This window comes from Podarcis tiliguerta, assembly GCF_965153285.1.
Source record: "Podarcis tiliguerta genome assembly, chromosome: 11".
Lineage (NCBI taxonomy): Eukaryota > Metazoa > Chordata > Lepidosauria > Squamata > Lacertidae > Podarcis > Podarcis tiliguerta.
In genome coordinates this window covers 21,662,013-21,676,688 of record NC_139544.1, presented here as the reverse complement: position 1 = coordinate 21,676,688, position 14,676 = coordinate 21,662,013, and positions in this window count along the sequence as shown.

The window sequence follows — 14,676 nt, the reverse complement described above, 5'->3', positions numbered from 1 at the left end:
TCTCCAACTTGTGAAAGACTATCAGGATGGCCATGGAGGTGGCATGAAGATCATGTTTTCTTTCTTTCCCGGGATTCTAAGCAAGAGAGAGTGGTTAGAATGCTTGAATGGAGTTATTGTTATATCTATGTTCTGCCATGTATGTTTCATTTTCACTACTAATTCTGAAGCACGTTTAACTGAAACACTAGGGTTTTTTTACACAGCTGAGATTACCAGAATTCAGACCTCCATGCTGTCCAGGCCAATATTTTCTTCATGCATTCTGCTTCTGACATGCGCTTATATGGAGGGAGCACACGCATACAAACAATTTTGGTTTATCTTCTGCTTCTTGGCTTGCTCAAAATCATATCTTTGGAAGGAATTCCTTGCATTTTATGGATTTGGTGCAGCCTGAATCTTTGAGTTTAGAGGCTAAACAAACACAGCAGACTGCAACACATATTATCTGCATCTAACCCTGTACCTCGCAGGAAGGCTTGGGTGCTATAAATAGCATTGGGATAGGCACCACAGCTGAATGCTGCATTCCACTCCATGCCATCAGTATGGTTAGTAAGAGGGACAGTTTTTATGTAGGATTCATTTTTGTGCACTAGCATCTGTTGTGTTTGGGTTTCTTTTTTCTTTCTTTCTGTCAGTGTAATTTTGCAAGGTTCTGTCTATAATTTCCCCTTCCAAATACAACAGGATGTAAATCTTATGCTTTGTTATTTCAGCTATTGCAATTACTGAAACAAGGCGCAAACCAGCAAAAGTTAAGAACATTATCCCTACTGATTTTATTCCAATAAGGGGATAGCTATAGCAGTCTGTTGCAGCCAAAACAATGAAGTATGGTAATAGTGGAGCATTCTGAGCTTCCATGTTCAGAACATTTTTGGGACTTAGCTAGATGGGTAAAGAAAAAGTGTTCAGATCAAGAAAACTCCCCCCTAAATAAATTCGCACTTGACTCAAAATTTTGGTATTGGTTTTTGGCAGAATTCAGGTCACAACTTTATTGATTACAGAAAGTGACTGGTTGCATAGGCTCTGGTTCGACTAGCTCCCTGCCATGCAGGTAGCGCTGACCCAGGTTTCCAGCATAGGTCAGCCAAGGGTGAACACCTGGATAAGCGGAAAGCCAGGAACGGGCTAACTCCCCCACCCAAATGTCCCCCTGGACTCAGGCACGGGCACAACCCCCTCTCAGGGGTTGACCAAACCATCAAGTCCCTGGATTCCTTTAATGGAATACCCTTCACATAGGAATGGCGAGAGCTGAACCAAAGCCTATCTGCAACGTTACAAGTTGTGACGATTTGCTACGTGGCAGGCGAAACCCAAATGGCAACAGCCAATTAGCTAAGTGGGGAAAATTCCTGCCGTGCCCCTGTCCCAATGACAGACGACACACAACTGCATAGCAAGGTCAAGCACAAAGCCCTAAAAGTAGGGAGAGGTGGGTGGATGTTATGAGTGCACACGCTGAAAGAGGAAGCTCTGGGTCACGTGCATGGCATAAATAGGTCCCTCAAACTGTTTGGACTGTGTCCCATTGGCCAGATTGCACCCAGCTATGAGGGACCTACCAATCGGGTGTTGTAGCTGGCTAATCATACCCACCCACAACACAGGTTGTCGGTTTTCCAGGTCTCACCGCAATACGTGCCCTCTTTAAGGGAGGACCCGATTTACTGTAGATGCATCATATATGCATTATAACACTGTGACACCAGTTCCATTTTTGCCAACGCAATTTCTCATACCAAGTTTAAAACTTGTTTAACTGAAACACTTCTTTGATGTGTCTATATACAGCCTTGGTCTGAATGATAATAGCTTAATAGCCTTGGTTCCCCAGGTGCTGTTGGGACTACAGCTTCCATCATTCCTGACCCTTGGATAAGGTGGCTGGGAGCTGTAGCCAAACAGCATCTGGGAACCAGAGGTTGAAGAATGCAGCCTTAAAAACTAAGTATAGGGGGCACAGACCCTCTGAGTGTTCCTATTTTCCAGGGACACACAGAGGCCACCCAGGTTTCTGATTTGATCCCAGAATGTCCCACTTTCCCTTAGGAGATCTCTATTTTCATCAGAGAAATGTTGGCAGGTATGGTAGGACATTCTTATTTTCATTGGAGAATTGTTGGAGGGTATGGGGTTTTGTGACCCCCGAGCCAAGGAGATAAGTAACTATACAACCTTGAGATGACATCTGAAGGCAGCCCTGTATAGGGAAGTGGTTTTTTTGTTTTTGTTTAAAGATTTATGTTTTATGTTGGAAGCAGCCAAGAGTGGCTGGGGCAACCTAGTCAGATGGGTAGGGCATAAATAATAAAATTATTATTTTCATTATTATGGAATAAAGGTAAAGGGATGCCTGACCATTAGGTCCAGTCGTGACCGACTCTGGGGTTGCGGCGCTCATCTCACTTTATTGGCCAAGGGAGCCGGTGTACAGCTTCCGGGTCATGTGGCCAGCATGACTAAGCCGCTTCTGGCGAACCAGAGCAGCACACGGAAATGCCGTTTACCTTCCCGCCGGAGCGGTACCTATTTATCTATTTGCACTTTGAGATGCTTTCAAACTGCTAGGTTGGCAGGAGCAGGGACCGAGCAACGGGCGCTCACCCCGTTGCGGGGATTCGAACCGCCGACCTTCTGATCGGCAAGTCCTAGGCTCTGTGGTTTAACCCACAGCACCACCCGCGTCCCTTATTATGGAATAGGACGTCTCTATTTTCATCGGAGAACTGTTGGGGGGTATATGGGCATACTCTCTGGTGGCCACTTTGTAAAACAGATCGTTTCAATGGCACCTCTAGTTGGATGAGGAGGGTATATCTGAGCCAGATTGTCTGTACATTCTCCATGAGGCCCGGAAATGGCCTGTTTTCACACATATTAGCCACTTAACTTGCATTCCCCTTAACATATATACACCATGACAGCACTGATTCTCTCATACGATCATCAGCCTCCTCTGGCTGCTGCCTGATTGTCACTGGCTTGTAATAGAACCTTGGCGGTTTTCCCTGGGTGTGGATTGCCCTCCTGGGTGAGATGTCTCTGGCTTCCTCATTACTGACTTTCAGGATAGATTTTAAAATGCACCTGTTTACCTAGACATTTGATGGCTGATATATAATAGAAAGGGCATGCAGTCACTTTTAAATGCTTTTGGATGTTGCAAAATGCTTTTAAATGCATTTTTAATGTTTTAAATTTGTTTTTACAGTGGTACCTCGGGTTAAGTACTTAATTCGTTCCGGAGGTCCGTACTTAACCTGAAACTGTTCTTAACCTGAAGCACCACTTTAGCTAATGGGGCCTCCTGCTGCCGCCATGCCACCGGAGCACAATTTCTGTTCTCATCCTGAAGCAAAGTTCTTAACCTGAAGCACTATTTCTGGGTTAGCGGAGTCTGTAACCTGAAGCGTATGTAACCTTAAGCATATGTAACCTGAGGTACCACTGTACCTTATTTTAAACTGTACTGTTTTAACATTTTGATGTTTGCCACCCCTGGGGTCCTCTGGGTGGAAGGGCGGGATACAAATTTAAATAAATAAATGAACAAAAGCATTCTGGGTGGGGTAAAATCCTATTTCTATCTCTCTGCTACCCGCCTATCGATTCTTTGAAGGAAACCGAGTGTGCTGACACAATTCTTTCTAAAAGAATTCCCAGGGAATTTTGATGCAGTCAGCATTAATAACTGTGTCAATGACAAATTTGTGGATTTTAAAAGGAAGCATATTATTCGCAATGGCAGCATTTTTTATCATAGGCCTTAATGACATGGCCTCTAGCATCTATCCAATGCTAAAACCCTTTAAAAAAAGTCCAATGGAAAGAGGTCCAGCATATGCCATTCTGAAATGAATCATGGTTGGTGCAAAAGTACCAATTTTTATATGTTGCTTAATGCAAAGTCTTGTTTAGGGTTAGTATAGGGAAGAAAGTGGCAATATTTTTCACAACTGATTTTCATCTTGATGAGCTTCTTAGTCCTTTTTTAATTCATCTGCTCTCTTTCTTATAGAACTGGTTGTTAGAGTGACAAAACAATAAAATCTGCACTTCAGGCTGAAACAGCATTTTTCCGTTGTGTCCTAATACCAGCAGAACCCTTGTCAAAAGAAAATGAAAAGAAAAGAAATGGCATGACTTTTATTTTTGCACAAAACCAGACAATATCTCCATGATTTATATATCCAAACTGCTTTGTTAGGAGACTAACACCCGTCTAACTTTAAGCATCTGTAACCCAAGGTACCACTGTACAGTGGTACCTCGGGTTACATACACTTCAGGTTACATACGCTTCAGGTTACAGACTCTGCTGACCCAGAAATAGTGCTTTGGGTTAAGAACTTTGCTTCAGGGTGAGAACAGAAATCATGCTCCTGCAGTGTGGAAGCAGCAGGTGGCCCCATTATGTAAGTGGTGCTTCAGATTAAGAACGGACCTCCGGAACAAATTAAGTACGTAACCCGAGGTACCACTGTATATGCTAATGCAGTCTTCACCTGCTTGCACATAGCTTGGGTGGGGAAGATAAATCAGCTGAGGTCAGGATGGGGGGGGCTCTCTGTTGCCTCAGTTGCCTCATCAGGTGCACACCTAGGAGTAGCTGAGATGGACATGCCTTTTCCTAACTTGTAAGGGTACTTTTGACAATAAAGAGTTAATTCCTCGCTCTGGGCATTCCTTGCCTGACAGCACCATGACAGTCCTAGAGAGCTACTTGAAATGCCAGAGAAAATTGCCACCCAGCCTTCACCAGCTAATTCCAAGTTTAGCAGAATTCCCTAGCTCTACATAAAGCATCTTAATTAAATCTGATGTACCTGTGACATTAGTAGTTAGAGCATTTGTTTTTTATAGCACTTGCTTAGACTATTAACCTGCATACATACCAATTAATTTTTTCCTCCTAAGGCTTTTATTTGTAAATATTCCAGCCATGGCAAACAAATGAGGTTAGCGGTCTGCTCTTTGATGATCACACTGAAGAATATGTGTGACTCGCTATTGAGAAAGGCAATATAAATGTCTAGCTAGTAGATTTGTGGTTTACGTTCCCCAATGTGTTCTGTGTGGTTCACACTATTGCATTCCAGCTTGTGTGGATCCAATCAGAAATCAATCTGAATAATATATCAGGCACATCAGATAAACTAGTTCTCTTTAATGCTTAGTAAACATCCATTTACTTCGTTAGACAACTCTTTGCCCTTTAGTTAAGAATCCATGAATGCAATTACTTTTAAATAACAGCAAATAGCAAAGTAACTAGATTGTTAAATGAAGATGCAAAACTAATTGAATATGAACTATAGAGGGTGAGGGATTTGTTGCGGGCAAGGGAGGGTAGAATCTTGGAACACCTTAAAGACTAATGAACTCATTGTGGCATAAGCTTTCATAGCCCAAAATGCAATTTGTCAGATACATGAATAGGGAAGTGCTCAACTAAGTAGGTAGGAATGTATATCTCGAGTACAGATAGAAAAAGAAAAAATGTTTTAACAAAGTGACACCGAAAGCTAAAGGATTAAAGAGAGAAAGAGACTGCATTTGTATATCACGATAAACTACTGCTAATGGCATGCCATGAATTAATAGATCACATCCCCCTTACATACAAAATGGGGGTTATGTTTTGTTTCGTTCCAAACAAACCACAATCTGAAGCCAAAGTTTGTTCTTGGCTTAGCAATCATGGTTTAGCTGCAGGGGCCAGCAAACGTTTTCAGCAGGGGGCTGGTCCACTGTCCCTCAGACCTTGTGGGGGACCAGACTATATTTTGGGGGGGAATGAATTAATTCCTATGCCCCCCATATAACCCAGAGATGCATTTTAAATAAAAGCACACATTCTGCTCATGGAAAAAAACCAGGCAAGCCCCACAAATAACCCAGAGATGCATTTTAAATAAAAGGACACATTCTACTCATGTAAAAACACGCTGATTCACGGACCGTCCGCGAGCCGGATTTAGAAGGTGATTGGGCTGGATCCAGCTCCCGGGCCTTAGTTTGCCTACCCATGGTTTGGAGCAAAACATACTACAACCTCCAAGCTGGAAATAAGGATAAGGCAAAGATTGCCATTTGTTGCTCCCACTGACTTGTGGGGAGAAGCGAAGCAGGAGCAATCTGTGCATTCATGGTAAACCATTAACCATGGCTTACCACGATGTGAAAACTCAGCTAGTGTCAGCATTTCCTGAATTTAGCCATTATTTAATATGGTCTTTCTCTGAGTAGCCACCACTGAATACAAGCTGAAAAATGAATGGGTAGGTTAAAAAAACATCGCACTATTGCTCTCTGAAAACATGAAAATGACCTAAGAGCAAGAATTTGAGTTAAGTGCGTATGTTGGCATACACGGTTTAAGCCCTTTGAGTTCACAATACATATATAAACATCTGGATCCTACCTTAACTCACAAACCATAGAAGTTTCTGCCATTTTCTCTCTCTCTCTGTGTGTGTGTGTGTGTGTGTGTGTGAGCGTGTGCGTGCGTGCAAGGAAAGGGAACATGCTAGGCTAGAAAACTGCAAGCCAGCACATGAAAGAACTGAGGAAATGAAGTTGGACCATAATATTTTCAAGGAGTGCAGTATATCATTCTTTTTTTTTTTAAGCTGCTCAAACCTGACATGACTCGTGTGCTTTGCATTTTACTGCGGATTGGGAGTCAGTGAAGATATATTGCAGCTGGCCTCTTTCCAGGTTTGGGAGCTATGGAGAACTGATGCAAAGCAGCTCTGCACAACACATCCAACATGTTCTCTAGCCTGGTTCCTTGTTCAAGGTGATACAGTGATTTGGAAAATATTTTACAACATTTGTTAGATGGAATGGAAAGGACTCCCTCGTTTTATTGCTCAGACTAATTTGAGGGCCAATATTTATTCAATAACATCCTCAGCAAATGCAGGAGTTCATTTGTTGAGGTGGAATTCACAGAGCTCGTTTACACAACATGGCAAGCCAAATTAGGTTTCCTGAAACTCTGCAAATGTGTGGGCACCCAAAGAGGAGCCTGGGAACACTTTGCTCCTCAGTCATTTTTACTGCTGCACTGCACTGATTCTGCTGAAGTTTCATTCCAATTCCAATTTGTTGTTGTTGTTGTTTAGTCGTTTAGTCGTGTCCGACTCTTCGTGACCCCATGGACCAGAGCACGCCAGGCACTTCTGTCTTCCACTGCCTCCCGCAGTTTGGTCAAACTCATGCTGGTAGTTTTGAGAACACTATCCAACCATCTCGTCCTCTGTCGTCCCCTTCTCCTTGTGCCCTCCATCTTTCCCAGCATCAGGGTCTTTCCCAGGGAGTCTTCTCTTCTCATGAGGTGGCCAAAGTATTGGAGCCTCAGCTTCACGATCTGTCCTTCCAGTGAGCACTCAGGGCTGATTTCCTTCAGAATGGATACGTTTGATCTTCTTGCAGTCCATGGGACTCTCAAGAGTCTCCTCCAGCACCATAATTCAAAAGCATCAATTCTTTGGCGATCAGCCTTCTTTATGGTCCAGCTTTCACTTCCATACATCACTACTGGGGAAACCATAGCTTTTACTATACGGACCTTTGTTGGCAAGGTGATGTCTCTACTTTTTAAGATGCTTTAAGATTCCAATACAGTCAGTTAAATAGATTATATTATTATTTTTTTAAAAAGAAAATAATATAATGTATCTGAAGGCAGGAGGAGTTCAAGTTTGGATCCCAGTCAACTTCAGAACTATCACACTAAATCAAAAGATGGGCTTGAATCCTAATGCCTGAAAATATTGTTCCACTGAAACAGAATGGCTTTCCTACTTCCCTTCTCCCCTGAAAACCCTAAGCAACACCTTCTAAAAAGGTGATCTTGGAAGACACCAATGGATCCAGGGCTTTGAACTGGTTAAAAGCAACATGGGCTGGTTATCTGGTAATAATCAGTGGGAGTTACTTTTAATTAGGCATATAGCACATCTGCCATAGAAGAGCAGGTGGCAAAGAACCGTTACAGAAGGTGGGGTTTGCAGCAAATTTATTTAAAAGTGTCAAGAGTCAGGCACTGCAACTGTAAGCATGCTTTCTCAATCCATAACAGGGGCTCAATCCATAACAGAAGTGTTTAGAATTGCAGCTTGACTTCACTTTGAGGTGAAGACGACTGAAAATAAAGCAAATTACAGAATGCTGGAAAAAAATCATTGCACTCATATGCACTTACCTGGGAGTAAGCCCCATTGAACTCAAGAGACCTTACTTCTGGGTAGATTCTGAGAGATTGTGCTTTTAGTAAACTTAATGAAATTATTATTATTATTATTATTATTAAATTTATTTACACCCCGCACATCTGGGCAAAAATTTAAATGCAATATAGCATTGTGCCAATTTGCACATTCCTATTAATGGTAATTGCAATATGTATCTGGCTGGCTCTTAATCTCCAGGATATACTGTACTCAGTCTTATTACCAAATGTTGCCTCCCTTTGCCAGTCCAACAGAAGGCTCAAAACAAAACAGAAGCAGAGCCAAATGGTATTTCAGTAGATTCCCTGCAGGACTGGCTCAATTGTTCTTTTTTAATTGTGGGCCAGTCCTAAGCAGTGCCAAAGTACTATTGGCATATTGAGTAATGAGGCTACTCAGAGTGCTCTGTTACCTGTTCAATAATGATCATATTACACTTTAGCAGATTTTAAAAACCAGGAGGCTTAAAGAACATTTTGCTTCTATCTGAAATAATAAATAGAAACCCCCTTGGTAAATAACATGTTTTCCCTTCCTGCTGTTTATACCTATTCTGATTTACTGTATTAATCTTGTAACCTATACATTATCCTCTCACAGTTGTTTTCTTTAAAGTTACCAAGTCAGCACAACGCCACAGCTTCATTTTATGATTACGTTATTTATATACCACAGATGCAAGTGTCATCATGCAAAGCAGGTTTGACACTAAACAAAATTTTGGTGCAAATGAAGTGAATTGCATCACTACTTGCAGGTTGACCAAAATAAGGTCCCTGCATTTTGCATTTAAGTTTATGAGCAAAACTCAATAATGGGTGGCATGGGAGGTGCAGCAGTGCTCAACTAACCTTCAGTTGGTTGTGTCACTGGGAGATAGACAGGGAGAGCAAAGGGGTGGCAAGGTGAGTGTAATGCACCAGTCAGTCTGGCACTCCTGCCAATTTGTGTACCATCTCGACGTTGCCTTGCCCCCTCCCTCTCCCTCCTGGTAAACCACAGTGATGCAACCAACCAAAGGTCAGGTAAATGCCACCACCCAACCACTCCACCTGCTACTGGTAAAACCTCCAACTTACAAAATATGTCCTTTCTGTTACGTATCTTGTTTTAGTTTTTTTCTGGATCAACTATGGAAATCAACTGTGTTACATACAGTGGTACCTCGGGTTACAGATGCTTCGGGCTACAAACTCCGCTAACCAGGAAGTGGTTGCTCCAGATTAAGAACTTTGCCCCAGGATAAGAACGGAAATCGCACACCAGCAGGCAGCGGGAGGCCCCCATTAGCGAAAGCACGCCTCAGGTTAAGAACCGTTTCAGGTTAAGAATGGACCTCTGGAATGAATTAAGTACTTCACCTGAGGTACCACTGTATCTTTGCAGCCACAAAGTCTTGCAGGGTCCACTTTGGTTGTCCATCTGTTATATAATTTAAAAGTGCATGAATTATCTGCAAATACCAAGGGTTTTTCTAAAACAAAGTTAATAACAATTTATGACCAGAAAAAACAAAAATGCAAGCCAAGCCCCACATCATAGATCCTTAACTCCCCAGCATCACCAAATCCTTCCTGTACCAGTACTGTGGAGTCTAAGACCCGGAACATCAGTTTTGGTTGAATCAGTCTCAATTTTAACTCTAAAGAAACACAACATAAAGATGTGAAAGCAACTTTTAACTGATTGAGCTGAATGGGACACCCCAATGCCCTATTCTATTTGTCTCAGAGATCCTGAACATCCAATTTAGAACAAATCAGACCTAATGTTCCAGGTAATTTTAAGTGTGAGCAGGGTACAAAAGGATGTTGAATAGTTGTTTGGTACATTTTTAAAAAAAAATAAAATGGGCTGTATTTTAATATTTGCCAAGTTTCTTGAATACTTTCTCGTTGCTCTTTAAACATTATATTAAATGTATGCTATTTTCCAAGTTGTAGCCAACTTCTAATTTGGCAATCTCTCTGAGAAGACTGGAGATAGTGAAGAAAATGCCCAACATACAGTATATAGCTCATTTAAAATACATTGTTACGTTTTTTCCCCTCCTGGCAGCACATTGCATACATCCAATTTACACTTCTTGCTATGTTTTAAAATGGTAATGATTAGGAATACGCATCCAAGTCAAAGCAGCAAAACCCCACCCCGGTCCTCTCACACACCACACTGTGTATATATAGGATAATATATGTTAGGATAATTAGTCCGGTGCTGCCAATAAATCTTCCCAGACAGATTTATTGGCTCCTCAGTCCAGCACGCTCTGCTGCGTGAACTCTTCTTCACTCCTACAGCAGTAAAACACCTTAGCAGAATAAGCGCAGCATACGTGTGATAAAGGCTTAAATTAAACGAAGGCAGATTCTTTCCTTAAAGTCTTTTATTGCTCCGATAACATTGGCAAAAAACCATCAGAGTTCAGCTCCATCTCTGCCAGCTCCTCTCACCGAGCGAGCTGCTGACACACAGACACTTTCGCTTTCACAGCACACAAAGAACATTCCAGTCTGCTCACGTCATTTCCTGGCAGACGTCCCAGGAAATCCCTCCCCTTTAGAGCCGAGGCACAGCAGTCTAACTCATTACTGCTCCCAACACCCCCTCTTGCCTCGGATCGGAGGGTAGAATCGACACTTGGTCGTTCCAAACCTAAACCTACACAAAACTCTCCATGTCTCTGGAAGGAGAGTGGCTTCGTTAAGCCATCAGCTAGGTTCTTCGCAGAGGGACAATATTTCAGTGCTACTAATCCCTCTTGAACGCTTTGACACACATTCCGAACTCTCAGTGCTTCACAAGCTACAAGCGTTCTCTGAGCCTCTGCTCTACACTGTGGTTGCCCAGTCTCTGTGGGTTTCAACCGGTAAACCCACCTGCAACCTACTGCCTGTTTGCCTGGTGGCAGTTCAGTGAGTGAAAACACGCCTAGATCTTTCATGGACTTCAACTCTTTGTCCATTGCCTTGTGCCACTCAGCTGCTTCTTCCTCAGGTAAACTCTGAATATCCTCAAAAGACTCAGGTTCACATCTAGCTGAACCTACCCAGACACCTGAAGCCTCATACCGATCAGGAGGTCTCCTTGTCCTCGCTGATCTCCTCAGTGTGACCCTTGGTGACACTGCTTCTTCTTCCTCAACCTCAGCATCTTCCCCCTCTGACCTGCTGCGCCTTTTGGGCTTCACAGCTGGCTCAACGGGTGAAGAAGGCTCACTCTTTGGTTCAAGCTTGACTCTTGTCAGAGGAGGTGTTCTAGGTTCCCCCCTCTGAGGGAGTCTAAGTTGTCCCTGTCTTGGACTTTGTTGCTCTGGACCTTGGTCCCTTGCAACCACTTCATCATCCTCCTCTTCAGCGTCTGGGTCATAGGACTGTTGCATAACCACCTCTGGGTTTGCGTGCAGACGCTCCCAGCCTGCTTGCTCACAAAACTCTGCACTATTACTCACAACCAGTCTTGACTGATCACCACTGGGGTACGCAAACCTCCAGGCCTTTGAGCCAGGTTCATACCCTACAAAGATCATCTTCTTTGCTCTTGGCTCGCCTTTTCTGCGTAGAGCCTTTGGAACAAGCACCCAGGCTTCACAACCAAACACACGGAAGTAATTAACCTTGGGCTTTTTTCCATGCAGTAAGAAATACGGTGTATTTCCCACACTAGAGTTGTACACTCTGTTCTGTGTATGTACCACATACTTCCAAGCTTCAGACCAGAACTTTTGGGGTAGCCGAGCATCCCAAAGGATTGCAGAAACTGCCTCTTGCACTGTCCTGTTTTTCCTCTCTGCCACACCATTCTGTTGCGGAGAGTAAGGAGCAGTGAGTCTGTGGCTAATCCCCTGTTCCCTGAAAAAGTCTTGCAGAGCGGATCCAGTGAATTCCGAACCTCTATCACTCTGAAAGTCACGCACCTTGGTGGAATACATCGTCTCCACAGCTATGATCCAATCCCTAATCATTTTTGCTGCCTCAGCTTTGGTTCTCAAAGCAAATGTCCAGGCGGATCTCGAAAAATCATCAACCAGAATCAAAGAAAACTTTGACTTCCCCAAAGATTCCACCGCCATTGGCCCACACAAATCTGCATGAATTAACTCAAAAGGTTGTGTGGTACGTCTCTCTGATTTCGGATAGGAGCAAGTCACAATCTTAGATTGCTTACATGCATTGCAATCTAAAAACTTGTCACAACTCTTAAAGTCACACCCTTCAGTTAAACTTGGTGCTTTTCTAAGAAATGCCCACCCCAAATGAGCAAAGCGTCTATGCCAAATATGAGCACAACCATTGTGGGGCGCTACATTCACACATTGCCCCTTGGCGTCTTCTGCGTCTTCTTCTCCTGTGGACAAAGACAGGTTAACAGTAAACAAATTGTCCTTGGCATGCACTGTATAGACATGTTTGCCATCCTTGTAGAATTCGCACTTGTCACCTGCAAAAGAAACTTGAAAGCCCTCTGTTAGCAAATCATGTACACTTAACAGACAATTGGTCAAACCAGGCACTGCAAAAGCCTTAACTTCATGCTTAAGAAAAGGACAATAAAACAACCCTGTCTCAGTCAATCTCTTTCTGCTTCCATCCGCAAAAGTCACATATTTTTCAGTTTCAACTGGCCTGCAATCTCTCAGCAGACAGCCAGATGTCACTAGCGAGTTCGAGGCACCACTGTCAATCACAACAGTCAGTGAGTTGTGTTGTTGACATTCCTGGGTCGCCATAGCAACAACCCCCCTCTCACTGCCCCCTTGACTGGGGCCTGTGTTGGCTTTCTTCACTGTAGCCTTTGTTGCAACTCTCTCAGTTGCCATGGAGACTGGACTTCTCTCACGCAAGTCCACCCCTCTTATCTGTACTTTCGCCAGATGGTTGACCTTGAAGGCTTCCACTGCAGCCAGCTTCTCACGGGAAGATTTCTGTGCTCCTTCACGTAAACAACTCTTGGTAGTAGCCTTTGGAGAAAGAGGCTTCTCTGCGCTGTTGCTTCTTTCTTCCCCCCCACTCTCAACACCCCTGGGGCTCCCAGGTCGATAACCTGCACCCTCTCTGGTGGGTCTGGTGGGTCTGGGGTTCTCCAAGCTTGGCCCCTCTCCAGGCCTCTCAAACAGATTCATCTCAGCATCAAAGCAGCTCTCTGCAGCAACCACAGCAGCTCTGCTGCCCCCCTCTCTTGGGAGCTTCTCCCAGCCGCTCTCAGCTGGGCTCTCAGCGCCATCTTGGCTCTCTGCCCCTTCTGGTGTCGCAGCGGTCACGTCTTGGCTCACTCCTGCTTCACAAGCCTCTTGGAGTGCTCGCCACGCTGCACTAGGCCTCCTAGCCTCTTGTACCAGGGGTAACAGGTGTACATCGACGTTTTCTGCTAGAAACGCTAGCACACGCTGCTCCTCTGCTTTCTGCACCTCTGTGCTCTCTGCTGCCTTCTGGGGTTTCTGGACAACACCCCACAAACCTGCCCCCACTAGGGAAAGCTCCACATGAAAGCTCCACGCCAGCCACGTGCTGGGGGTAAGCTTCTGACATGGCAAAGGCTCACAGCCAAAACTGTGTTTCAGAGCCATCTTCCGCCCTTCTCAGCCCCTTTCTACTCACTCAGTCTCTCAAAGGGGATATTAAAGTTTTCTGAAGCTGCCTGAGCCATGGCCCTTCCCTTCTGTCGGCTTATACTCACTCAGCCAAAACCGGGAGTCTGTGGGGCTGTTGGCTCCTTGCGTCTGCGTCTCTCCTCTGTGCCTTTTGAAGATCTGACACGCGATCTCAGCCCTCCGCAGCTTCAAAGCCTTTCTCCACACGTGCTGAAGTCCATAACCTCTGTTAGGATAATTAGTCCGGTGCTGCCAATAAATCTTCCCAGACAGATTTATTGGCTCCTCAGTCCAGCACGCTCTGCTGCGTGAACTCTTCTTCACTCCTACAGCAGTAAAACACCTTAGCAGAATAAGCGCAGCATACGTGTGATAAAGGCTTAAATTAAACGAAGGCAGATTCTTTCCTTAAAGTCTTTTATTGCTCCGATAACATTGGCAAAAAACCATCAGAGTTCAGCTCCATCTCTGCCAGCTCCTCTCACCGAGCGAGCTGCTGACACACAGACACTTTCGCTTTCACAGCACACAAAGAACATTCCAGTCTGCTCACGTCATTTCCTGGCAGACGTCCCAGGAAATCCCTCCCCTTTAGAGCCGAGGCACAGCAGTCTAACTCATTACTGCTCCCAACAATATATATATAGGATATATATCTATATCTATATCTATGAACATATGGTGTAGCATAGATAAAAAATATTTAACAATTTACGTTTACAGAAAATATTACAAGCTGCTTTAAAGAAAAAGAAAATGTAAGCAGCAAATGAGAGATGCTGCTATGAATCTATTTGCTGTGCTTACCAAACTAGGGTGCAATTTACATCT